The sequence below is a fragment of the Coenobita brevimanus genome, chromosome 30, assembly GCF_032717465.1.
Source record: "Coenobita brevimanus isolate Jiangsu-jjx chromosome 30, ASM3271746v2, whole genome shotgun sequence".
NCBI classification, from domain to species: Eukaryota; Metazoa; Arthropoda; class Malacostraca; order Decapoda; family Coenobitidae; genus Coenobita; species Coenobita brevimanus.
This window is the reverse complement of record NC_136983.1, coordinates 18,293,109-18,321,003: the sequence shown is the minus strand read 5'-3', so window position 1 is coordinate 18,321,003 and position 27,895 is coordinate 18,293,109.

The window sequence follows — 27,895 nt, the reverse complement described above, 5'->3', positions numbered from 1 at the left end:
AGTACTATAAGTTATTTCTCTCTCTCTCTCTCTCTCTCTCTCTCTCTCTCTCTCTCTCTCTCTCTCTCTCTCTCTCTCTCTCTCCCTCTCTCTCTCTCTGACGCACACACACACACACACACACCCACCCACCCACCCACACACACACACACACACACACACACACAAACGTCGAGCCTAAAAATGCATCTTTTCTCCCATAAAAAGTCGTCGTCCTCGTGGTGAAAGGTCTATTTTTGTAAAACGGAAATGCTCATGAATAATTATCTACTGAGCTATTCATCCACCATGTGCATCAGTGTAACTATCTAAACACATGTTTATTACCTACACATCCTGTGACAACAGACCTCCAGAAGTTTCTGTCTCTGCTCAGTACTGACTCCTCTTCCCGCTCTACACCACCCTCCTCATATTCTCGCATGTAATCTCTCCACCTCTGTTTTGGTCTCATCTTGCTCCCAGCTTCTTAATTTCCGTATATGTTTGTGGTCAATCTTTCATCCTTCCTTATAATCTCTCGTACATGACCCCTCGCACCTCGTTTTTGGTGTTCCCTTTCTCCTTCCCATCACTTCTCTCATACACTCTTCTAGTCAGTTTCTCACTTAGCCTCCCTTGCTGACACACCTCATTTCGGTCTTCCTCTCCTCCGGTTCTAGCTACCTCACTTCGTATTTACTTGTATATATATATATATATATATATATATATATATATATATATATATACCGTCAAATGAGGTAATGTGAATCACCTGGTGCAATATGAATAATTACGGGGCAAATCTAATCGAAAGCTCTGGGAGGCTTATTTATTATTGAATTTTCAAAACTGCCTTTCATTTTGTTCCATTTTTAATGTTCTGTCATTTGTAATCACTGATTTGTCCATGATGAAAATATACAAGCCAGACTGATTTCGAGTTTCTGCATAAACTTCAGGTTTTTTAAATTGTAGGTGATAAGGTTTCCTGAGAAGAAGACAAAACAAGTTACAAGACAGCCAACTAATATGAACAAGGCAGGTATAAATAACGTTTTGGATACAAAAGCTCTAGTATCAGTGAAGTATTTGACAAAATATTGCGATTTAATTTCTTCAGGGTAATGCGAATAATTATACGGGGCATTGTGAATCACCCATATGAGGCTATATTTTATGCTTTTTTATGCCTTCTCACGTTAGTTTTTGGCTAATATGACTTCTATTTCTCTTCTACGATGGTCAGGACATACAAAAGGAAGTCGGCCAACTCCCGAAAATATTCGGAAGAGGTGATTGTCCAGCCCCTTGTTGACATCGCCAATGTATTACCGCAGTGACAGGCTGCCCGTCACTGTGGTATTCCCTAGGCCACGCTAAGACGCCGTTACCTGGGGCTTGTCAAATCTCTTAGGAAAGATGGACGTAAGACAGCATTCCTCCGATATGAAGAGTTCGCGTTGGCCAGGAACTTGGCAGTAGTGGGTGCTTTTGGCCCTGCGTTTGACTCGCAAGAGCTAAGAGATTTCATTAAGTTCTTCCTCGACAGCCATTTCTGAAAGATTGATCAGTTCAGAGACAATTGCCCTTGCCCCTACTGGGTGCAGGGTTTTTTGAAGAGGCGCTCTAAACTCCTGTCATCTCGCATGTGCCAGAATATACCGAGGAAGCGGGCAGCAGTATCCTAGGCAGTTGTCTCGGAGTACTTCAACAACCTTGAGAAGACATTAGAAGGTGTTCCACCTTCCAACATCATTAATTATGATGAGACGAACATTACAGACGATCCACAAGGGAAACTGCATATCTTCCGCAGATCGGTGATTCACTTTGCCTCAGAACATGTATGTTTCACCTGTTGTTACATTTCTCGCTACAGCTCAGTTAATAACCTTTTAATTTGGATAAAAAATGGTAAAAGTGTAGTTTAAAGATTAAAGTTTAAAACAGTGCTAAATAATGCACCTGACCAGTCCTATGATTTTCATTACAAACCTTAGTGTATAAAAAAGGGTAGAAAATTGATTCACATTGCCCCATTTGATGGTATATATATATATATATATATATATATATATATATATATATATATATATAGAGAGAGAGAGAGAGAGAGAGAGAGAGAGAGAGAGAGAGAGAGATACTGTATATATATATAGATAGATAGATATATAGGTATAGACAGATAGATATATAGATATAGATAGATAGATTGATAGATATAGATAGATAGATAGATATAGATAGATATAGATATACATATATATATATATATATATATATATATATATATATATATATATATATATATATATAAATATATATATATATATATATATATATATATATATATATATATATAGATAGATAGATAGATAGATATAGATATAGATATACCATATATATATATATATAGATAGATAGATAGATAGATATAGATATACCATATATATATATATATATATATATATATATATATATATATATATATATATATATATATATATACAGTATATCAATATATATATATTGTTTCTCCCCAGTTTGAATCCAAGTCATGGTTACATGAAATTCGCTTAGTCTTGGGTATGGGATGTGAAGGAGTCTCCTTGGTCACTGTTCAAGTCGTTCCTCCAGTCTAATAACACTAGGCTATAAATTCAGTCAAATTACGGCAAACATGCTATAGCCCAGTGTAGTCCAAACTGAGGTATGCGAACCCCTGGGGGTACGCATCATTGCTCAAAGGGGTACATGAGGAGATAGTGATTTCTTCTTTTTTTTTCCAAACTGTATCACATATAGGTCATATAACATCTTGGATCAGTAACTTTACTGAGCATTTGTATGTGTGCGTGGGTGATTGTTTAATATTATAGAATAATTGACTCATTAACTGCTCTATACAGCTTGGGTTGTTCCGAGTGCGACTGCTCAATACAGCTCTGGCTGCGCAGGTTAATTTCAAATATAGTGCCATGGTGACCAAGGCCGACCCATGCAAGCGTATTTGAACCTTCAAAACCGAAACCGAAACCGAAAAAGAAAACGAAAACCATTCCAATAGGGAATCAGACACTTCGATGTTCATCCATGGTTTTACCAAGGTAAATATTGAGCTAATATTTCGTTACTATATACTTTGGCATGTGTTCTCTCAATTCCTAAGACAAAAGATGGCCTTTGGGAAATTTCATTTTTACCCCTATGTCTGAACACCACGGACACCTCCAAAAAACCGCCATGAGCAGTTAACGGGTTGAATAACCACAGCACTTAAACAGTTTCCAATTTAGGTGAATGACAAGAGGACAGAGTAAGAATGAAAATGGACGAGAAAGAAATAGAGGGGAGATGGGGGTAGGAGGAAGGGAGAGGACGTGAGACAGGACACGAACGCGAACAATACTGAACTCGCTCGAGGCACCCTTACACAGTTTCGTCTTAGTAGTGAAAGTAGGAGTATCTGTTTTTCAAATTCACATGTAAGTTTACAGACACAGTTATTTCTTTAACAGCTAGAAATATGGATAGATGGTTAGATCGTGATTAATGTGGTAGCCGCAGCAGCAATGCAAGTGAGCGAAATCAAGCAGCTGTGAAGAAAAAGAAAACAGGCCTACCTAAATATAGACAATACAAGGAAGATAATGTTCTTTTTGGATTTACCTCTATGAATTCGAATCCTCCGGAAGTTTTGTGCTTCTTTTGTGGGGAGACGTTGGCCAACAGTAGCATGAAATCAGCTCACATCCAACGTCATATTAACAATAAACATCAGTGCCATGTTGGCAAACCGGCAGAGTTCTTTTTTAAAGAAAACCTGATGTTAAGTATTCTCAGACAACAATTAAGATGGCCTCCACAACATCAAGCAAAGCTCTGGAAGCATCTTTGGCTGTATCTTTATTAGTTGCTAAAGCTAAAAAGCCATTTAATATAGCTGAAAAGCTGATTTAGCCAGCTGCAGTTGTGATGGCTGGAAAAAAAAAAAAAAAAAAAGAAGACAAAAAGGGTGCTGACTAACTAAAGGCTGTTCTTCTGTCACACCAAACTGTTTTTCGAAAGGTAAATGAAATGAGTACATATATTGTTGACCAGGTTGCGAATAAGCTGAAAACAAGCCAGTCTTCTTGACTTCAATTTGACGAATCGCCTGACGTCTGTGGACAGGCTCAACTTGTCTCATTTGCGAGATCCATTGATGGAGATGATATAAATGAACATGTACTTTTTCTGCATAAAATCAGAACACTCAACTGGGGAAGCCATTTCGAGTGTCATTAATCAGTTCTTCTCTGAACAAGGGCTTAATTGGAAATCTTGTATTAGCGTGTGAGCAAACGCTGCTGCATCCATGACCGGGAAAGTGATGGGAATCGTTGCATGGAAGAAGGAAAATCTTGATGTGGAAAGGACTCATTCCATCATTCACAGAGAATCATTAGTATTCACAAAAAGGAGTTCAGAGTTGCATGGGATATTGAATGATGGCGTCAAAGTAATCAACTTTATAATATCAAGGCCACTTAGTGCTCGCCTGCTTCATAGAGTGTGCGAAAGCACAGGGTCTGCGCACACAGAGCTATTATTGCACACAGAGGTGCGCTGGAGGGAGGGTACTCGCCAAACTGTTCGAGTTGTGAAATGAGGTAGGCTCCTTTTTATCAGAACATAGATCACCTTTTGCCACTTTTTTTTTTTTTTTTTACGTTACTTGACTTGCACAGCTGACATATCTTACAGACATATTAAGCAAACGGAATGAGTTAATTGTCTCTACATGGCAATGATACAAACATTCTCAACTTATATGTTAAGTTGCTGATTTTCTAAAGAAATAGAGTTGTGCAGAGTGATATGTTTAGGGGGAGATTTTATGTGTTTTTCTCTGTCAGATGCTTATTTATCCAATAGCAAAGATGATAGGCTGTGAAACCACTTGTTATGGAACACTTGACCAACCCAATCTGTGCATTTAAATCTAAATTTCCTGACAAATGAGAGACTCGAACAGGGGGATTGGATAAAAAAATTCATTCCTCTTCTGAAAATAATATAAAGAAGCTTCCCATTTGCCTTCAGGAAGCACTGTTAGAAGTGTGTTCAGACCGTGTCCTCAAACTGGTTTTTGAAAGCTCATCCTTCACACGGTTTTTGAGTTGTGTAAAGAAGGAACACCATGATCTAGAAGTCTTTGGAAAACCTTCTGCCCTTTGTGTCTACCTTACTTTGTAAAGCATCTCTGCAGTGAGCGTTATCAAGTCGAAACAGAGAAACAGACTAAATGTAAATCTTAAACAAAGCCTGATCACTGCAGTATCCTTTCTTCCGCCCAGAATGGCAAAAATCATCAGTGAACATCAACCTTACATTTCACATTGAGTTTATGTGATTTTCAAGCATTTTTATGTTTTTTCGTTAGTTTTTTTCCTTAGTATACTGAATAATAATTTATTGTCCAGCAATCATATTAATCGAACTTTCGATATAAATTGCATTGGCCTTTCAAATATTGAGTTTAATCAGTCATGGGGATAATTAATGATAGAAGAAGGTAACAGAGGGTACAATCGGCAAAAAGCTTGGACAACACTGGCTTAAACCATCGAATTACGGATATCCTACCTTATCTGTGCAAAAAGTTGGCATTCAGAAATAATGAAAAATTGTCGTCGTAGTGAAAGAGTTACCTAAGGTACTTTTTATCTGTTTATAAATCGTGATTCTACCTTGGCAGACAAAAGTACGATTTGGAGGTATAAATGAAACAGAACAAAGAAGGCGCCCTCCAGTCTGTACCACTGACAAGACGAGAATCGGGATACAAGCCCAGACTCCTGGGATCGTGTTCATATCGGTAAAGAATACTTCCTAGCAGCTCTTCCTTACTTCATAATTTCAGCATAAAGGAAGTTAATACTGTCGCCTGCGCTTTGAATGCGGGTATTGAGGTGTCACAGGCAAAATATATCGCTAAGAAAGAGGTGATAGAAAATCTCCAATGCCGCTTGGAATACGACTCCCTGCATAAAGAACACCTACACTGGTGTGTCACGGATGGACTACTGGATCACGGGAACAGGCTACGAATGATGCAGAGAGAGAGAGAGAGAGAGAGAGAGAGAGAGAGACCCTACTTCCCACCCTCCAAAAAAAAAAAAAAAAAAAAAGTTGGTGGCAGTGTGGTAGCTGGTCTTTCCGGCCCATCACCTCTCTGGAGCCTCCTGATAAAACTGATGTGGCGAAGGCAGTTCTAGCAGGTAACGATGTATGGACGACCCTCCCTGCCAGCCTCCCTCCTTCTCTCAAAATTGTACGGAATTCGAAAATGCATGAAAATTCAGAAAATCCCAACGAACTCATGGCCGTACCAAGCTGCTATTCGAAACTGAAAGCTGGTTTTTAGCTGTGTGTTCATGGAAGAAACCAAAATATAGGGACAAGACACGAACCTATATGAAAGTCACTGCGGAAGTAGTATGAAAGACAAGGACAGAACATAATACACGTAAATATGAACGAAATGTGACAACAGGAGAAATATAAAAAATGAACGAAGCCATGTGACAGATACGGAAAAATAAAACTAGTAATATATCAAAACATACGAAGCATATGGCGGCAAACACGTTTGAAACCATCTGACAAACACAAACGAAGGTACACTGTATAAAAAGTACGATAAATTTAGGTGATAAACACAGGCGAGACACTAAGACAAAATTGGACAAAACTAAATGACAGTCACACACGGAACGACACTGACAAACACGGACGAAAATATGAAACAGACGAATTATGCAACAGACAATGACGAAACTATATACCAGACACGACCTAAACTATATAACAGATTATGATAGACGTGAATGGGTGTTTGGTGATTGACATGGGCGAAACTGTATGCCCGACGACGAGACTATTAGAAGGAAGTTACATAATGGAAACGGGCAGAACAATATGGCAGATAAGAACGAAATTTAACGAAAAACATGAACAAAACTGTTTGTCAGATCTGTACGAAATATAGCAGGATATAATGATAACGAAAAATAAATGGAGCTTCCATTTCACCTTTCACCAACCTATTGAACCTCGAATAGTGGTCATCTTCCTTTGCTGACGTATTGATTCAGGATTACTGATACTGACAGTAATAAACGGAAGTTGGTTGATCTGTGTAAATGTGTTATAATTTCATTGGTCCTTGCGTTACCGAACGTGATCGAAGCTACCACTGCCTCACTACAAGCACTGAAGAAGAAAGCATGTTAGTGGCATTAGCTCGATTTTTTTTTTTTTTTCCAGAGAATCATGGCTAAATATTAAAAACAGCATACACATGAGATTCTGATACAAAAAGCCTAAGAGAATGGGGTAGCTAATGTACTGGTAGTCTACTGTGTACTGTATATAAGAGAAAACTGAGATATCTACGAAATAACAAGTGGCAGTAAGATCCCATTTGTACTTTTACCCATCCACTGGCAATGAAAGGGAGCACACAAGTGAGTGAGGCTCCTGCGGCGTCCCCTGGGAGCCAGACCTCCAAATACATCATTGTTCCTCGCTGTGGGAGAGACCCTGAACCTGGTGAGGCGCTGTCTACCAGAAGGGGGTGCCGAATCTCCAATCGGTGTGTGTACTATACTGTATCTCTAGGATGACCCCACAGAAGCAGTTGCTTACCTGTTGACGACGGGTCTGTTTTATCAGACAGACCTTGTTTATGCAACAACAACCTAGCCACTGATTTCAAAAGCATCGTAATAGTTTGTACTAATAACACATGACATAAATCTGCTCATGGCTGGTACAACACTAATATTGTATTATTGCTAACGATTTTATTCAACTGAGAATTTTTCATGGGAACCTGAACGTTTATAGTCAACACTGACATCTCATGGTCGGAACAACCTTATTATTCCGTTACAACTAACATCAGACGATTTTACTCCTCTGAGTGAGTCATAGAAGTTTCCGAGTGATAAGGTACTGTTTACTATGCAATATAAATCACTGAGAGACGGGGAGTTACACAATCCAAACCATACAGAATTCATCCCCTTGTCTACCCATCAGTTCCTATAATGCAACAACTAACTGATAGTTTCTGACACGCAGTTGTCCACTCCTGAAACATTTTTTATCAGACTATTTCTCCCCCTGCCCATGCCATGAAACGCAGTGAGTCCGACCACCAGCAATGAAGGGATCTTGATTTTCCCTCCATTTTGACTCTCTTTAGACGGGACGCTTTCCAGCTATTTTTCAGCTTTTGTCCTTACATTTCTGTACAAAAAAATTACTTAATTCATACATTATAGCATTTACTACCTCCACACAATGACATATTTGTGTTACATGTGTCTTGAGACGTAAGGTATGTGAGAACGAAGTGAGCATTCTTGTTGCTCTGCTTGGAGAACTCACCCATCCCTACCGCCCTACCATCCCACCCTGCCCTCTTACCATTCAACAATGTTTCTGTCCCCCATATTCCTTTACACACACTTTGATCATTGAAAAAAAAAAAAAAATGTTCGCATCACCGAAGCTGCTACACATGAAAACATCCGTCATCACAGGGTGGGTACGTCTTACCCTGGCTCACCGTCATTCCCGACCATCCCACCCACCCATAATGTCCTCTTTACTGTCCCCCAACATGGAACGCTTAAGAGAAATCTTTTCTCACAACCATCGCTGACCATTTTACCACTCCCATCATCACGGGATATCGGCATCCCGTCCTGGCCCACCATCCCTCATTTTGCCCATCCCACTCGCTGTTTGCCACCTATCCCACTTTTTTTTCTATGTTTTTCTTTTTTATTATTATTATTACCCCGCCTCTGGGATGCACCTCACAATACCAGCCTACAGCGTCCATCTTCACAGCTTTTTCGCCACATAGCATACACAACTACCCATCACCATCCCACTTTATATTGCCCATCGGTCTTCACCAACTCCACCCATCCCATGCAATCGAGAAATAATTGACTTATTATCTCAAAAGTTAATACACAGAAGTGGATGATTCTGGCCTTCCCACACGACAGGAAAATATCTGTATTGATCCAGGCTGATTTGAAAAACCAAAAGGGACCAAGCGGTCCCCATTGCAACAACTGGGCTCATTTTTGGTACGAACTTTTTTTTTTTTATGTGTTTGACTCTGAGCATAGGCTTCTTAGCCTGCTCCCAAGGCCCAATAGTCCTCCTGCATATCGTACACCTCTACATGTCACCACTTCGGCGCTAACACCCACCTTCCATATTGAATACATGCTAGGGCTGTCTCATACAGGACTGGTGTATTGGTATTAGCAGGGGTATTTTTACGACATATCGGCGGGTCTTCTGGTAGATCGGTAAAGTCTGCCGTAATGAAATTCAAATCCTTAAACTGTTCCCTGCTCCAGCGGAGATTTGAACCTGGGTCCGGTAGGACCGCAAGCCATCTCTCTACCGATTGAGCCACCGCCTCCCCCTTAACAGGAATAACGCGTCAATAATAATATAAATTTAATTTATGGACGTAAAATGAACTGAAACCGTTTAATTGAGCTAAACTGAACCTGAACTGATCTTACTAACAAGAACAATAATGACAAGAACAGATCTAAGAGGACATGAACAGTCATGACTTGACAATTCTCTCTCTCTCTCTCTCTCTCTCTCTCTCTCTCAGGAAATACACAGGTGGGCCGATTGGATATGGATTATCTGAATGAACCCAACTGGGTCTAAATGGCCCAGACCTTACCTGGACTCACCTTAATGAGCCTGATTAAATGCCCTGAATGGACGTAACCATTCTAAATTAACCTAACTGGACTTAAAGAGACGCAAGCTGCCCTAGACTGACGAGTAAGCCGAAATGGAAGCGATGGGCCGAACGGAATCCTTTACTGAAGTTGGCGATAATCCTTGATATCATAACTATATCAGTCAGTTTTGTCTAAATGAGATTTCGAAGGCACTGTAAATTAGTTTCCAGTATCCCTAACTCTGGGATGGCATCCTTTGATTTATTCTCGCTATGAGCCAAGGATTTAATTCAGCTTACGAAATACATCTCGTAGTGACTGATATTTTAAAAAACATCATTACCTCGATGTAATTTCTCTCATTATGCTGACTAAAACTGTTCGGTGGGGGAAAGAATAATAAATACTTTATCGCACGGAAGGGGTTAATATTCATTCATTCATTCATTGCCAGACGCCATGTATCCCAGACGGGGTGGCCAATGGCTTAGAGTTAATTGTTTTACAGGGAGGGGCACTAATCCTCCACCAACCCCACTTGACACGTAGGGATGCCAACAGCATCTGGTGTTCCCAGGCGGTCACCCATCCAAGTACTAACCAGACCCAACGAATGGCATGAAAAAACACACACCTTTAATAAGGATAGCTAGAACGACGACGACGGCGGTAATAATGATAATGATGAAAATGGTAGGAGGTGGCGACCATCATCCACACACTTGATGTAGTGCCGCCAACTTCTTCTTTCCCCTTTGTCGTTTTCTTTCTGTGTATGCCCTCCTCTCTTCCTAGTTTTCCATCTTTCTCGTCACTTTTTATTACCCTTCTGTCCTTTTCAGGTGACGTTACATTGAGCGAAGAGCCTAATGGTTTCCTGTAACCAAGGAAACTATTTATAATGGTGGGTTATAACCATATAACCAACCCAAACGTGTTCCCTTCGTATCAACAAGTGGGTTGGCGAAGGGTTAGTGCCCCTTCCCGTAAAACGACAAACTCAAAGACAAACGGCCACCCCTTACGGGATTAAGGCGTCTGGCTAAAGACAGGTAGATAGATAGATAGATGAATACACATTTCCATCTGCAAGAGACGAAAGTACAGGCAAAAACTACACCAAATGACGAAGGAAGAGGGTTTTGTTGCCATTGTTGATGATAATGATGATGATGATGATGTTATACGGAAAAGAAATACCACCTACCTACCTTCAGGACATAAGGTAAAAGAGAACATGGGAAAGGGAAGGACGTTTGGCTAAAGTTCCAGCAGCCATATCGTTACCAACAAATTTACGACCAAGTGCACTTTGTCCCTGAATTTCGAGCTGAGAGGTATATTGGTGGGAAGGAGAGGTGTGTGGGAGGGGGGGTGAGGGGGACAGGAAATGTGGAAGAACGGAAGGGAGATGGAGGGAAGGAGAATGAGGAGAGGTAGGGAGGAAGGATAGATGGAAGCAAGAGAGGGAAAGACAAATGGAAGAAAGGGAGGTAGAAGGAAAAAGAAGGTGAGCTGAGAATAAGGAGAGGGAAAGAGAAGGAGACAGGACAGACAGAAGAATTAGGGAGAGTTAAGAGATATGGGAGGATGGAAGGCAGACAGAAGAGAAGAAAGACAGAGAGATTCATGGAGAGACAAGGGGACAAGAAAACTGAGGGAAGACGGAAAAGGGAAGAGAATATGTAAGGAAGGGAAGGAGAAGAGAGAGGAGTGGAAATAGAAGGAAGGAAAGAGAGGGAAAATAGTGGTGCAGATGTTAAACTGAGAAATATTGGACGAGAGACGATGAAAATGAAGTTGGTCAAGGGGGATCGGAAAGAAGAGGGAGGGAAACAAGGAAAGGAAGACTTGAGGAAAAACAGTGAAGCAGAAGAAACGATGAGCAGGGAACTGTGAAGAAGTAAGAGAGGAAAGTAAAGATGCAGAATGTATGACAAGACCGGTGGAAGGATGCATAGGGTGAGGAGGGAGTGAGAAAGATGGAAAGGTATGCAGAAAGAGGGAAATACTGGAAGAGAGTATGTAGAGAGGTGAAACGGGAGAAGGACAGGAAAAGTGAGAGAGGGGTGGGTTAAGGAGAGGAGTGAGGAGGGAGATGGAAGGAGAAGAGTGGCGGTGAGAGAATGGTAAGAACAAATGAATATTGTGAAACTTGGAAATGTAAGGAGAAGACAAGAAAAATGGAAGGACGGGTGGAAGACGAAGAAGAAAAAGGAAACGAGAAAGGAGAGTGTGAGGGAAGGGAGAACAAAAAGTAGGCGAGAAGAGTGAGAATAAGGAGGAATGACAAGAGTGAGAATAAGGAGGAATGACAAGAAGAGTGAGAATAAGGAGAAATGACAAGAAGAGTGAGAATAAGGAGAAATGACGAAGACTATGAAAGTGTGAAAATAAACACAGGGAGAGAGGGCTGAATGATTACGATATGAAGGGAAGGGTAAGAAATGAAGGGAAGACAACTAAGAGAATGAAAGGGAAAGCAGAGAGGAGGAAACAGGGGCAAGTGCAGACAATGAAATTGAGAAGAGAATAAGGAAATATATCTCCCTCCACGTTTTCTAAACCTCAGCCACATAAATGTGGAAACAACTGATGAAAGAAGAGAAAGGTGTGGAATATGAGAATAACCGGGGAGAATGGAAGGAAGAAAAGAAGAAGGCAGGGAAAGATAAGGGAAATGTATCTCTCGCTTCCCCTTATCCTTGATATGAGCCACGTAAGTCGGTGGACCATCTGAGTTTGGTGACGGTGAAGGAAGCAGCTGCGGTTGACGGTGGCAATCACGTATCGAATGGCACCAATGTCTGGTTTTATCACAGCACTCACAACCATGGATTTTTCTTATTGTATGGAATAGAGGAGGATCATATCAAATAACCAGTAACAATTCCCTAAATATCCGTTAAATATCAAGAGCCTGGTTTCCCCTATGCAGTATAAGTTTTAAACGTGTGGTCGAATAACCGAATTGTCTATGCTCTAATATCTAACGGCTCTGACTATGCCTATCATGCGAGGCTACAAGTCATATTAAACTTCCATACGTTAAGATTGCTCTAAATTTGGTAACTGAAGAAAACACCTGCGGTTGACATTGGGAATTACCTATCGGATGTTGTAATTGTCGGTTCTCATCACTGCGCCCTGAACCATTGATCTTGTTTGTACTGCGGTACTAGAATATAAATACAAGAGCCCCTGTTATTTTACTTATACTCAAGGTCTATGTTGACTGTCGGAATCACTACGATAAGGATCATTCCTAAGTGGCCTTAGACTCCGTTAACTCCTCTTCCTCAGAGATTTACGGTGTACATCTCATCTTATAAAGCCTTTTTCTCTTACTTATGCAAACTAAATCGATGTTACAAAGGCATAAATTTCAAATGAGAGAAAATTTAGGTACAGTATCCAAAATCAGTCTCTAAGGAAGAGGTACTATGAAGTTTCCCATGCCATCTATACTACGCCCCTTTTACTTCCGGCCGTAATCTAGAAATTAAACCTGAACAAGTGAATGATTTTTCTTTAACGAACATTTTCTAAAGTAAATGACCAACACAGAATGTGTATGGTTCTCCCATTATAGTTGCTGACTGCACTATGTAATGTGGGATGTAGGGCGATCACGTAAAATAAACAATGGCGTTCCACAATGTCCGTCAATTATCTAGCTTGGCTTTTAATTAATACTGGTTTTTAACACTAATTTCAGCGCAGACTAAGCAGCAGGTTCACTGAGATCAACCAGCTCTCCTCCGTGCACACACTTTCGTCGTTTTCCGATTTCGACAATAATACCCATCCTCTGTAATGAACAGATTTATGATTGATGCATTGGTACTAGTGGGAATGTAATTACGACATGTCGGTGGATCGTGTGGAAAATCAGTGAAGTCTCTCTTAGCGAAATATCTTTCATCAAACTATTTCTTGTTCTGTCCTCTCATCATGTTGTACAACACGTGGCCTCACTAACCACTCGCCCATATTGGTCCTTGATAACTCCTAGTCTACGTGGCATGAATCTCCAAAACAAATCCTCTGCAGCTGCACCTCAGTATCCTTTTGTATGTTACATATACAAACTTTATGGATGATCAGGTGATATAAATAGCATACAAGATAATATAATGTCTGCTATGCAAAATAAATTGTTAGGGAAGGGGCACCACAATACCTCTTATACCATTGTGGATACAACCGGAGCATATGGCTGTATATTTTTGCTTAATCGTTATCGATGAATCTTGGTCTAAAATTGGCCGCTATGTATATTATTGTCACTGAGCTCGCAGCAGTATCACTGCCGTCAGTTACTTTTGGTCCTTAATTTTTTTGGTACGCTTATTAGTTCACGTAGTTTTTAGTATATTGATGTTGCATCGATAATATAAGGTCGGCAGTAAGCCGTAGTTGTTTGTTGTTGTCACTTACAGTATATAATGATAGATTGCCTAGTCTTATGAAATTCATCAGTCATATGCTTTATGGTTACTAAATTCACAAAATGCAAAGGAAATTTTTTGTTTACTTCTGTCGACACCGGATATCTAAGCGATCATTGCCGCTATCAATACCAAATATCTCAGCGACCCACCGCGCGGCTATATGAACTCCTTCGCTCTTGTACAGTATTAATGGTGGCTAAATGCATATAGCGGAGTATTGAGGGGGATGTGGGAAGAAGAGTGGATTTAGAAAACGTGTGGAAAAAGTACCTAGAATATCGGAGAAGAGGACAGGAGAGAGGAAGACCGAAAGAAGGGAGAAAGACAGAAGAAATCAGAAAAGAATATGGTATTATGGAAGAGAGGAGATGGGGGTAAGAAGACAGCAAGACAGGAGGAAAGAGAGGACAGCGAGAAAGAAGAGACCGAGTCAGGAACAGCGAGACTGTGACAGGAGAGGAAGACAGGTAAGACGATACTATTAGACACGAGGAAGGAAGACAGAAGAAGACAGGTGGACAAGAAAGAGGAGAGGAAGACAAAAGAAGAAAGCGACAGGAATAAAGGCTTGAAGACAGGAATGAAGAGAGCAAGAGAAAAAAAAAGAATATGGAAAAATGAATGTAATAAGGACGAATGGTAAACAGTGAAGAAAAATGGACGACACGGAAGAAGAAAGGACGACAAAAAAGAAGAGATGGAGACAGGAAAGAAGAGAGCTAGACAGGAATAAAGACTTGCAGATAGGGATGAAGAGAACAAGACAAAAAAAAAAAAAAAAAGATGTAAAGGGAATGAAAAGAGAAAGAATGGTAAGAAGTTAGTGGGGAAAAAGGAGGGGGGGTTGGGAGGGAAGATAACTGAAGAAGGGTGGAGAAGAGAGGAACAGAGAGGGAGGGCTATGAGAGAATATAAAGGTCGTCCGAAAATCGTAAAGACGAGAGGACAGAGAGTGAGAAAAGCGAGAGAAGTACAAGAAAGTATGTGAGAAAGACGTGACCATTCTTGTTGTTGTCCTGCTTGGAGAACTTTTAAAACAATACACGCAAAACTCATACTGGAACACTGAACAACACCTATTCCACAGGATGAATTACTTCACCCATCCCTACCGCTCACTCATCCCACTCATCCCTCTTACTATTCAACAGTTTTTCAATCGCCTCTCTTCCTTTACACACACTTTGAACATATAAAAATGTTCGCATTACCGAAGCTGCTACACACCCATCATCACAGGGTGGGTACGTCTTGCCCTGGCTCACCGCCATTCCCAACCATCCCACGCACCCACATGTTCTCTTTCCTGTCCCCCGACATGAATCTTCTAAGAGAATTCTTTTCCCACTACCATCGCCGCCCTTTTACCACTCCCATCATCACGGGATATCAGCATACCACCCTGCCCCACCATCTATCCCCATTTTTTGCCCATCCCACTCACTGCTTGCCACCTGTCCCACTATTATTGTTTGTTTGCTTGTTACCCCGTTTTTGCGATGCACCTCACAATACCTGCCTAAAGTGCCCATTTTCACAGCATTTTCGCCACGTAGCATACACAACTACCCATCACCATCCGTCCACACTGCCCATTGGTCTCCGCCAACTCCAACTTTCATATACAATCGAGAAATACATGAATTATTAACTCAAAAGCCGGTACACAGAAGTGGATGATTCTGGCCTTCACACAAAACAGGAAAATATCTATAATGATCCAGGCTTGTCTCAAAAACCTAAACCGACCTAGCGGGACTGATGGATCGTCCCTCAAAACCGACTGCAACAGCTGGGTTCATTTTTGGTACAAACCTTCACAGGAATTACCTCAATTATTAATGATCGAAATTTACTATTGATGGACGTAAAATTATTTGCAAACCTGAACTGATCTGACTAACAAGAACAATAATGACAACAACAGATCTAAGATGACATGAACAGTCATGACATGACCTAAATTCTCTCTCTCTCTCTCTCAGGGCATACATTAGTGTGCAGACTGGATATGGATTATCTGAATGAACCTAACTGGGCCTAAATGGCCCAGAACTTACCTGAACTCACCTTAATGAGCCTGATTAAATGCCATGAGCTGTTCCAAATTAACCTAATTGGTCTTCAAGAGACCAAAGCTGCCCTAGACTGACAAGTAAGCCGAAAAGCAAGCGATGGGCCGAACGGAATCCTTGATTGAAGTTGGCCATAATGTTTGATATGATATTCCTGATATGCTCTAGACTATATCAGTCAGTTTTGTCTGAATGGGATTTTGAAGACACTGTATCCAGTATCCCCAACGTTGCTCTGGCATCCTTTTATTTATTCTTGCTATGAACCAAAGATTTTATTCAGCTTACGAAATACATCTCGCAGTGATAGATTTAAAAAAAAAATCACTAACTCCTGCGATATCATTTCTCTCATTATGCTGAATAAAAATGTTCGGTGGGGGAAATAATAATAAATACTTTATCTCAGCGAAGGGATTAATATTCAACGGCAAGAAAACCCACACATTTATTAAGGATAGGTGATGGTGACCATCATCCACCGGACTTATCTTGGAAAGATCATATTACATCTCTTGTAAAATCTGCTTCCAAGAGATTGGGTGTGCTAAGCCGATTCCGTTCTTTCTTTACCCCTGCACAATTGTTGACTCTATACAGGGGTTTTAACCGCCCCTGTGTGGAGTACAACTCTCATGTGTGGGGAGGTTCCCCACATACAGCTCTTCTCAATAGGGTGGAGTCAAAGGCATTTCGTCTCATTAACTCTCCTCCTCTTGCTGACTCCCTTCAACCTGTCTCTTCGCCGCACTGTTGCATCTTTATCTCTTTTCTATCGCTACTTTAATGGTCACTGCTCCTCTGAACTGTCTGCATGCATTCCTCCACCTCTACGACGGGCGCGTAGCACCCGTCTGGCAGCAAACTCTCATCCCTTTTCTGTCCAACTCTCTAATGCAAGAGTTAACCGTTACTCCCAGTCCTTCGTTTATGCAACAGGTCAACTCTGGAACTGTCTCCCTCTGTCAGTATTTCCTGCTTCCTATGATCTCCAGTCTTTCAAACGCAGTGTGTCCAGGCATCTCGAAATGAATGGATCTTGAATTTGGCTCTCTCTTGTATTTTGTTTTTCTCTTGCAGGAAACTCTTATTGCGGGCTCATGGTCTTTGGTTCCTTCTTCCTCGCAAAAAAAAAAAAAAAAAAAAAAAATTCTTCCTTCCCCGTTATCATTCTCTTTCTGTGTCTGCCTTCCTCTCTTCCTAGTTTTCCATCTTTCCTGTCACTTTTTATGGCTCTTCTGTCCTTTTCGGGTGGTTTTACACTGAGCGACAAGCATAATGGTTTCCAGTAAGAAAACCATTTACAACGCTGGGTTGTAACCATATAACCAACTCACACTTCTTCCCTTCCTCTCAGCGAGTGGGTTGGTGAAGGGTTGTGCCCCTCCCCGTAAAACGAGTAACTCAAAGACAAACGGCCACCCCTTACGCGATTATGGCGTCTGGCTATAGATAGATAGACAGAGAGATGAATACACATTACCATCAGCAAGAGACGAAAGTACTGGCAAAATCTACACCATATGACGGGGAAAAAGGGTTTTGTTGTTGCTGGTGGTGGTGGTGGTGGTGATGATGATGATGTTATCCGAAATGGAAATACCACCTACCTACCATCAGGAAATAGGTAAAAGAGAACTAGGGAAAGGGAAGGATGTTTGGCTAAAGTTCCAGCACCCATATCATAACCAACGAATTTACGGCCAAGTGCACTTTCTCCCTGAATTTCGAGCTGGGAGACATATTGGTAAGAAGGAGAGGTGTGTATGGGAGGGGAGGAGATGGCAAGACGAAAAGCGGGAGGGAGATGGAGGGAAGGAGAGTGGGGAGAGGTAGGGAGGAAGGATAGATGGAGGGGAAGACAAATGGAGGAAAGGGAGGTAGAGGGAAAGAGAAGGTGAACTGGGAATAAGGAAGGGGAAAGAGAGGGAGATAGGACAGAAAGAAGAATGAGGGAGTGTTAAGAGATATGGGTGGATGGAGGGGGGAAGGTTGATTGGAAGGAGACAGGAGAGAAGGAATGCAGAGAGGTACATGGAAGGAGAAGGGGACAAGAAAACTGAGGGAAGACGGGAAAAAAGACAACGGTTTAGGATACTTCACATGTAAGAATGGGAAGAAGGAGAAGAGAGAAGAGTAGAAATAAAGGGGAGAGAAGAGGAGGGAAAAGAGTGGTGCAGAATGTTAAACTGGGAAATATTGGATGAGAGACGATAAGATTGAAGTTGGTCAAGGGGGATCGGGAAGAAGAGGGAGGGAAAGAAGGAAAGAAAGACTAGATGAAAGCGGGTGAAGAAGAAAGGATGAACAGGGAACAGTGAAGAAGTGAGAGAGGAAAGTAATGATGCAGAATGTGTGATAAGAGGGGTGGAAGGATGGGTGGGGTGAGGAGGGAGGGAGAAAGTTGGAAAGGGGTGTCGAAAGAGGAGAAGCCTGGAAGAATATGGTAAGAGGTGAAAAGGGAGGAGGACAGGAAAAGTAGGAGAAGGGTGGGTTGAGGAGAGGGGTAAGGAGGGAAAAGGAAGGAGGAGAGTGCCGGAGAGAATGGAAAGTACAAATGAATACTGTGAAACTTGGAAATGTTGGGAGAAGACAAGAAAAATGGAAGGACGAGTGGAAGATGAAGAAGAAAAAGGAGACGGGAGAGGATAGTGAAAGGGGAAAAGAGAACAAAAAGTAGGCGAGAAGTGTGAGAATAAGGAGCAATGATGAATACGAAAGTGTGAAAGTAACACAGGGAGAGAGGACAGAAAGAATATGATGGGAAGGAAAGGGTAAGAAAGGAAGGGAAGACAACTAGAGGAATGAAAGGGAAAGCAGAGAGGAGGAAACGGGAGCAAGTGCAAACAACGAAAGCGAGGAGAGAATAGAGAAATAGATCTCCCTCCGCGGTTCCCAAATCTGATCCGCATGAATGTTGAGACAACTGGCGAAGGAAGAGAAAGGGAAGGAATATGAGAATAAACTGGGAGAATGGAAGGGAAGAAAGAGGACGGCAGAGAAAGATAAGGGAAATGTGTCTCCCTCCTCCCCTTATCCTTCATATCAGCCACGTAAATTGGTGGACCAGCTGAGTTTGGTGACGGTGAAGGAAACAGCTGCGGTTGACGGTGGCAATCACGTATCGGATGGCACCAATGTCTGCTCTCATCACAGCAGTCACAACCATGCATTTTGCTTATTGTATGGAATGGAGGGAGATAATATCTAATAACCAATAGCAATTCCCTAAATATCCGTCAAATATTAGGAGCCTGGTTTCCCCCACGCAATATAAGTTTTAAACGTGTGGTCGAATAGACAAATTTTCAATATCCATCATTGCTCTAAGATCTAACGGCATTGACTATGCCTGTCATTCGAGGCTACAAGTCATATCAAACTTCCATACGTTAAGATTGCTCTAAATTTGGCAACTGAAGAAAACAGCTGCGGTTGACGTTTGGAATTACTTATCGGATGTTGTAATTGTTTGTTCTTATCATTGCGTCCAGACTCATTCATTTTGTTTTTACTGCGGTAGTACAATAGATATACAAAAATTCCTGTTATTTTACTAATACCCAAGGTCTGTGTTGACTGTTGGAATCACTGCGCTAAGGATCATTCCTAAGTCGCCTTGCAGACTTCGTTAACACCTCTTTCTCAGAGATTTATTGTGTACATCTGATCTTATAAAGCTTCTTCCTTATGCAAACTACATCGATATTAAAACGACGAAAATTTCAAATAATAGAATTTTTAGGTATAGTATCTCTATGGCAGAGGTGTTACGAAGTTTGCTATGCCATCTATACTAAGCCCATGTTATTTTCGGCCGTAATCTAGAAACTAAACCCGTACAAGGAAGTGAGTTTTCTGTAACGAACATTTTCTACAGCAAATGACGAACACAGAATGTGTTTGGTTCTCTCTATCGTTACTGACTGCAGTATTGAATGTGGGATGTAGGGCGATCACGGTTAATAAACAATGGCGTTCCACAATGTCCGTCAAATGTCTATCTTGACTTTTAATCATTATTATATTTAACGTTATAATATCAGCTCAGTCTTAGCAGCATGTTCACTGAGATCAACCAGCTCTCCTACGTGCACACACTTTCGTGTGTTCCGATTTCGACATTAATACCCACCCTCTGTAATGAACAGATTTATGATTGACGCATTGGTACTAGTGGAAATGTATTTACATGTCGGTGAATAATGTGAAAGATCAGTGAAGTCTCTCTGAGCGAAATTGTATTCGTCAAACTATTTCTTGCTCTAACCTCACATCATTTTATACTACAGTACAGGCGGCCTCACTAACCACTCGCCCATCTTGGTCCTTGATATTTTAATCTCCTAATGTAGATGACATTAGTCTAGAGCAAATCCTCTGCAGCTGCACCTTAATATCCTTTTGTATGTTACTGATACAAACTTTATGGGTAATCAGCTGATATAAATAGCATACAAGATAATATAATGTGTGCTATGTGAAATAAATTGCTAGGGAAGGGGCACTACAGTACCTCTTATACCATTCTGGATACAGCCGTAGCATATGGCTGTAAATAACTGCTTAAATGTTAGCGATGAATCTTGATCTAAAATTGGCCGCTGTGTATATTATAGTCATTGAACTCGCAGCCATATCACTGCCGTAAGTTATTTTTGGTCCTTAATTTTTATTTAGCTCGCATTAGTTCACGTAAATTTTAGTATATTGATGTTGCACCGATAACTTAAGGTCGGCAATAAGCAGAAATTGTTTGTTGTTGTCACTTTATTATGATAAATTGCCTGGTCTTATGAAATTCATCAGTCATGTGCTTTATGGTTACTGAATTCACAAAACAGAAAGAAAATTTTTTGTTTACTTCTGTTGACACCGGATCTCTAAGCTAACGTTGTCCCCATTACTAAACAATATATGAGCGACCCACAGCGCGCCTATATGGACTCCTTCGCTCTTGTACAGTATTAATGGTGGCTAAATGCATATAACGGAGTATCGACGGAGAGATGAGAAGAAAAATGGATTTTGAATATGTATGGAAAAAGTACCTAGATTATCGGAGAGGAGGACACGAGAAAGGAAGACTGAATGATGGGAGAAAGACAAGAAAAAAGAACAGAAGAGAATATTGCAGGATGGAAGAAAGGAAGATGGAGGTAAGAAGATGACAAGACTGGAGGAAAGAGAGTACGACGGGAAAGAAGAGAGCGAGGCAGGAAAGGCTAGACTATGACAGGAGAGGAAGACAGATAAGACGATATGACAAGACGCAGGGAAGAATGACAGAAGAGAGGAGGACAAGAAAGAGGAGAGGAAGACAGGAAAGAGGGGAGCAGACAGGAATAAAGACTTGAAGACAGGAATGAAGAGATGAAGAAAAAAAAGAATATGGAAAAACGAATGTAATGAGGACGAATGGTAGACTAAACAGAGAGGAAAAATGGACGACACGGAGGAAGAGAGGAAGACAAAAAAGAAGAGAGGGAGACACGAAAGAAGAGAGCTAGACAGGAATAAAAACTTGAAGATAGGGATGAAGAGAACAAGGCAAAAAGGATGATGGGAAGGGGAGTGACATGAGGAAAGAATGGTAAGAAGTGGGGGGAGAGAAAGGAGGGGGGGGGAAGATAACTGAAGAAGGGTGGAGACGAGAGGAAGAGAGAGGGAGGTTTAAGGGAGAATATAAAGATTGTCCGAAAACGTAAAGACGAGAGAAAAGAAAGTGAAAAAAAAAAGAGAAGTACAAGAAGGTATGTGAGAAGGACATGACCATTCTTGCTGTCCTGCTTGGAGAACTTTTTAATACCCACAAAAATCATTCTGGAACAGCAAACAACACCTGTTTCACATGATGAATAGCCTCACTCATCCTTATCGCCCACCCATCCCACCCTGCCCTCCTACCATTCAACAATTTTTCACTCGCCCCTCTTCCTTTACACACACTTTGAACATATAAAAATGTTCGCATCACCGAAACTGGTGCTTGTATAACACCCATCATCACAGGGTGGGTACGTCTTGCCCTGGCTCACCGCCATTCCCGACCATCCCACGCACCCACATGTTCTCTTTCCTGTCCACCGACATGAATTTTCAAAGAGAATTCTTTTCCCACTACCATCGCCGCCCTTTTACCACTCCCATCATCACGGGATATCAGCATACCACCCTGCCCCACCATCTATCCCCATTTTTTGCCCATCCCACTCACTGCTTGCCACCTGTCCCACTATTATTGTTTGTTTGCTTGTTACCCCGTTTTTGCGATGCACCTCACAATACCTGCCTAAAGTGCCCATTTTCACAGCATTTTCGCCACGTAGCATACACAACTACCCATCACCATCCGTCCACACTGCCCATTGGTCTCCGCCAACTCCAACTTTCATATACAATCGAGAAATACATGAATTATTATCTCAAAAGCCGGTACACAGAAGTGGATGATTCTGGCCTTCACACAAAACAGGAAAATATCTATAATGATCCAGGCTTGTCTCAAAAACCTAAACCGACCTAGCGGGACTGATGGATCGTCCCTCAAAACCGACTGCAACAGCTGGGTTCATTTTTGGTACAAACCTTCACAGGAATTACCTCAATCATTAATGATCGAAATTTACTATTGATGGACGTAAAATTATTTGCAAACCTGAACTGATCTGACTAACAAGAACAATAATGACAACAACAGATCTAAGATGAAATGAACAGTCATGGAATGACATAAATTCTCCCCCCCCCCTCTCTCTCTCTGTCTCTCTCTCTCTCAGGGCATACATTAGTGTGCAGACTGGATATGGATTATATCTGAATGAACCTAACTGGGCCTTTGGCCCAGAACTTACCTGAACTCACCTTAATGAGCCTGATTAAATGCCATGAGCTGTTCCAAATTAACCTAATTGGTCTTCAAGAGACCAAAGCTGTCCTAGACTGACAAGTAAGCCGAAATGCAAGCGATGGGACGAACGGAATCCTTGATTGACGTTGGCCATAATGTTTGATATGATATTCCTGATATGCTCTAGACTATATCAGTCAGTTTTGTCTGAATGGGATTTTGAAGGCACTGTATCCAGTATCCCCAACGTTGCTCTGGCATCCTTTGATTTATTCTTGCTATCAACCAAAGATTTTATTCAGCTTACGAAACACATCTCGCAGTGACAGATTAAAAAAAAAAAATCACTAACTCCTGCGATATCATTTCTCTCATTATGCTGAATAAAACCGTTCGGTGGGGGAAATAGTAAATACTTTATCGCACGGAAGGGGTTAATATTCTATCTATCTATTGCCAGACGCCTCAATCCCGTTTGGGGTGGCCAGAAACAAATCGCCTCCACGTCGCCCTGTACCCCGCCAGTTCACTGCCCTGCTCCCAACTCACACCCCCCTCTCTCATAGACCTCTCCACCCCATCCCTCCATCTCATCCTCGACCTCCCCCCTCCCTCTTCCCCCCTCCACCTCGCTCACAAACACTCTCTTCGTCAGTCTTTCACCCTCCATCCTCTCCACATGGCCAATCCACCTCAGTGTGTTCCTCATAACGCTTCCTATCACATCCACATCCACACCACAACGTTCCTTTTTATCCTCATTCGTCAGCCTATCTCTCGATGTGACTTGTTACATAGCCTATGATTCCACCGTCCTTTGTATAATTCTAATGTTCAGTATGCTGCATGTTTGATCACGATTCGCCACGTGGCTTCCATAGTGACCAGGCTTGCGTGTTCTACCTCACTCCCCCCCTCTTCCCCTTATAGTAGAGTAAGTCGTTCTTTCTGTTGTTCAGAGCAGGAGTGTCAACTCTTCGTCCTCTATGCCTTCATTTGCGCGTCCTTCTTACAAGTTGAATCAAGCTCTGCCGGCCCCCTATATAATGAGCTCAGTCTCTGCATTAGTTGCCACTTAGATCTACTCCTCATTTTGTTCACATCTCTGTCCTCCCCTGTATAGTGTATTATTATTTTTGTGAGTGCTCAAGAAGTCTCCAACCATCTAGCTGCTGTATAATTTGAGTATAAGTGTTATTACTATTTTTCTTGTACTGTATAGCATTAGGTGTTATATCGTAAGCCTGGTAAAGTTTTTACTGTCAGCCAGTATTAGTAATATTTTGTATCTGTAATAATATTATATCTTGCTTTAACTGAGCATTATCCGGTTTTCTCATTTTATCAGGGCTGACTTAGATAAATTTGTTCTTGCTAAATTCGTGTTAATAGGGGCTATTGCAGTTAACCATATATGTAACCTGTTTTGCCATTACATTATCCTTATGAGTCCTGAATGTTTAGTTGTTAGTTTGAGCATTAAACTTTAACTTGTAATTTTACCTAAGTCTTTTGTTTTGAACCTGCAACTTTGCGGGACAGTAGTGATTTTAGTATTCTCACTTGAAGTGTTCATTATCTATTTCTGTTCCATAACATAAATTTGGCGACCTCTTATCAGGATATTCAGGATATTATCATAAGGATATTGCTTGATATTTTGTGACTGTGATTTATTCATGATGTCTACTATTACTATTACTACTCTTGATGAAGCCAAAGATTTTTTGTCAAATGTGCAAACAGTGTGTGATGTAGAAAACAGAACAAAGAATGAACTTAAGCTTGTTGCTCAACAATTGGGAATTGCTGTTCGCTCTCATCATTGTAAAGATCAAATTGTTGGCATGAATAATAAAAGCTTGTTTAATGTAACTCCTCCATATGAGCAAACGCAGATTGAAATAGCTAAGTTACAGCTAGCCCTGCAGGAGGCTTGTGCTAAGGAGGCTGAGTTTCAGGCTTGTGCTAAGGAGGCTGAGTTTCAGGCACATGCTAAGGAGGCTGAGTCTCAGGCTCGTATTCAGGAGGAACAGGCACAGGCTCAGGAACAAACTGAACTTGCTAGGATTCAGGCAGACCATGAGTATCGCATGAAACAAGGTGGAACTGGATCATCTAGCTCTGATGATTTTGATGTGGCTAAAAATGTTAAACTTGTCCCTCCTGTTAATGAATCTGATTTAACAAAGTGTTTTCAGTTGTTTGAGAGGGTAGCTACAGATTTTAATTGGCCCAAAAAGTAATGGCCAGTACTCCTACAGACTATTCACACCGGTAAAGCTCAAGTAACTTATGCATCTTTGCCTCAGGATCAATCTGATAATTATGATGTAGTTAAGAGCTTGATTCTTAAGGCCTATGAGCTTGTTCCTGAAGCCTATAGAGTAAAATTTAGGACAACTTATAAGCAAGATAAGCAATCCCATGTTGAGTATGCAAAAATCAAAGAAGATCTGTTAGAGCAGTGGTTAAATTCTAAGAATGTATATTCTGATTTTGATAAATTTAAGCAGATGATTTTCCTGGAGGATTTCAAAAGGTGTATTAATAAAGATGTCAGCCTATATCTTGATGAGAGAAGAATAGATAATTTGTCTGATGCTGCAGTTTTAGCTGATGAATATGTTCTCACTCACAAGAGATATTCTAAAGAAAAAAGGAAAGCAGAGAGTAAGTACGTTGCCTCTACTCAGAGTACAGGTAACAGGAAAGAGAATAAAGATGATGTTTCTCAGGAAGTAAATACCAGCTCCACCTCTAGATTTCAGAAAAGTACATGTACTTATTGTAGTAAGCTTGGTCATACTACGGAGAAATGTTTCAGGAGACAGCGTGATGTGAACAAAAAGGAGTCTTTAAATATTCAGTCAATTGGTCTAGTGTCCACCCTTGAGAGTTCCCAGAATTCTTTAACCGAGTTAACTGAACCTGCTTTGAGGGGTAAATTAAATTCTCATGATGAAGCTCCTCTTTTGAGCAGTAACGTGGGTGACACTCTCAAGAGTTCATGTGCTAATTTCCTGTCTGATAGTTTTGTCAGTCCTCTGGACAGTAATGACAGGAAATCAGTTAAAATATATCGTGATACAGGTGCTTGCCAATCCCTTATGCTGACCAGTGTTCTAGGCTCTAATGTTAATTCCTCTGATGAAACTGTAATCTTACAAGGTGTAGGGAATAATTACTTCTCTGTCCCTCTGTGCAGAGTGAATTTAGAGTCTGGTTTTGCTAATGGTTCCGTTATGGTTGGGTTGGTTGAGACACTCCCAATGTCAGGTGTAACTTTCTTACTTGGAAATGATATTGGTGGAAGTCAAGTGTGTCCAGCTCCTCAGTTGTCTAGTGAACCAGTGACTGTGACCCAGGATTGTGATGTCCCTGATGTGTTCTCTGCATGTGCTGTCACTGGGGCTAAGTCTAAAGTTACTGGTGACTTAGAGGATAATGATGATGATGATGTTATCCTAGCTGACACTTTTCTTGCTAATTTGGACCACTCACCAGATGAGGCAGTACCCTGTAGTGTTGATAATTTGTCTCGTCAAGAGTTGGTTGAGTTGCAGGATGCTGACTCTGAGTTGAAATGTCTAGCTAACTCTGCTTGCAGTGAGGAAGAGTCAGCTGGTGCTTCTACTTGTTATTATATGAAGTCAGGAGTACTTATGAGAAAGTGGAGACCCCCAACAGCATCAGCCGACTGTGAATGGGAGGTTGTAAATCAAGTTGTCATCCCTCGTGTTTGTAGGCAGGATATCATTAGAGTGGCTCATGATTCCAGTTTGGCAGGACACCTTGGAGTGAGGAAGACTGTGGCATGCATTTTGAAACACTTCTACTGGCCAGGTATCTTCAGAGATGTTTCCTGGTATTGTAAGTCTTGTCACACCTGTCAAGTTGTGGGGAAGTGTAATCAGACCGAAAAGGTTGCACCTCTAGTTCCCATTCCTCCTTTTGAGGCGCCATTCACCCGTATGTTGGTGGATATTGTGGGCCCTCTTCCTAAGACTTCTTCAGGATTTTCTTATGTGTTGACCCTGATTGATATGGCTACTCGTTATCCTGAAGCCATTCCACTTAGAAATATCTCAGCAAAGAACGTGGTTAAGGAAATGCTAGGGTTCATCACCAAGTTTGGTCTGCCCAAGGAGGTACAGTCAGACCGGGGAAGTAATTTCAAGTCAAATGTTTTCAAGCAGTCTCTGAAAGAGTTGGGCATCACCCAGATCACGTCTTCAGCTTACCATCCCCAGACCCAAGGAGCGTTGGAGAGATATCATCAAACACTCAAATCGATGCTCAGGGAATACTGTTTGGAACATCAGAAAGATTGGGATAAAGGTCTTCCATTAGTTGTATTTGCCGCAAGAAAATCTCCAAATGAATCACTGGGCTTCTCACCCTTTGAACTACTGTTTGGCCATGAAGTAAGAGGACCCCTTAAGCTACTCAAGGAATGCTGGCTGTCGGAGGAAGATGATGTCAACCTGCTGGAGTATGTGACGACGTTCAAAGAACGGCTGTTCACTGCTTTACAGCTGGCAAGAGAGAATTTAGGAGCTGCTCAGAAGATGAAGACTTGGTATGATAAGAAGTCCAGGTTACGCCACTTTCAGCCAGGAGATCAGGTTTTGATTCTGCTGCTGGTGCATGGGCAACCTCTTCAAGCCAAGTTTAGTGGTCCTTATTTCGTGGAGAAGAAACTCAGTGATGTCAACTATGTCATCGGCACACCAGATCGTAGAAAGA